Source organism: Zingiber officinale, unplaced genomic scaffold (assembly GCF_018446385.1).
Source record: "Zingiber officinale cultivar Zhangliang unplaced genomic scaffold, Zo_v1.1 ctg70, whole genome shotgun sequence".
Taxonomy (NCBI): domain Eukaryota; kingdom Viridiplantae; phylum Streptophyta; class Magnoliopsida; order Zingiberales; family Zingiberaceae; genus Zingiber; species Zingiber officinale.
The window spans coordinates 1,119,448-1,120,384 of record NW_024589966.1 but is presented as its reverse complement, the minus strand read 5'-3'; the positions used below and the strand labels follow the sequence as shown (position 1 = coordinate 1,120,384).

At 44.9% G+C, this 937-nt stretch overlaps 1 non-coding gene across 1 annotated transcript; it reads right to left on the bottom strand.

Moving 5' to 3' along the window:
- Positions 1-619: 619 nt before the first annotated feature.
- TRNAF-GAA lies at positions 620-692 on the bottom strand. Its single transcript has one exon. It is a non-coding gene; the product is annotated as a tRNA-Phe (tRNA).
- Positions 693-937: the final 245 nt, after the last annotated feature.

Sequence of the window (937 nt, the reverse complement as noted above, 5' to 3'; positions counted from 1 at the left end):
CTCTTGAAAGAGCTGACTCGGGATATGAACTTCTAGAACCGGGTGCCCTAACTGCCGCTGCCCTGGAGAGTTCTTCAGTGATTACCATAGTAGTTGAATCAAGAACATAGCAGATAAGCATCTTTTCCCCACTTATTGAATTAGTTAGGGATGAGAAGCAAAGAAAATACTGTTTGAATTTTTCACAGGACCGGTAGTCTCCATAGGGACTTGGCTCTACCTTAAGGGCGCTAAGCATAGACGGCTCTACGTCTGAAGGTTCGAAATCTCTCGTCTTTAAATCAGAAATAGGTCTTTTCAGAAGATAGTGAATTACTGGCGTGAAGCAAGGGTGCATGGCAGGCTAGACTTTTTTAATTTTTCTTCGGGACTGAGTTCAAACTGCCGGCAGCTGCTCCTGGCTCCTGTTTCAATATCTTCCATGAGAAATGAATGAATGGGACCCCGAGCCGAACCAGGAGAAGAGCTTCAAAGCACTCGGGAGGAAACCAAGTGCTAATTATATCTTTCTTGCTTTCACGGGCAAAAGAGCTTATTTGAGTTTCCATTCCCGTCCCGAACGAGAGAAAGAGATCCCGTTGAAACCAATGATCTTGTATGAAGCGATACATTATTTACGTGTCAGGAACCAGATTTGAACTGGTGACACGAGGATTTTCAGTCCTCTGCTCTACCAACTGAGCTATCCCGACTCTTTCCCATGCATCATCCAGGAATCCTACCAACTGAGCTATCCCGAACCAGAACTCGTAAGTCAGAGGGGTTGTGCCGAGAAAGTTCAACTGCGAACTGGAACTGCTGCTTAAGCTTAGGCAGTTTCTCCCTTTCATCTTCCTAAAATACTGCTGATGGGTTTTTAGGCGTTCTCACTCGGACCTTCACGGTCGAATAAGTGATCACAATAATTCGTAAAAGTGAAGTAGAGCTATCTGACTTC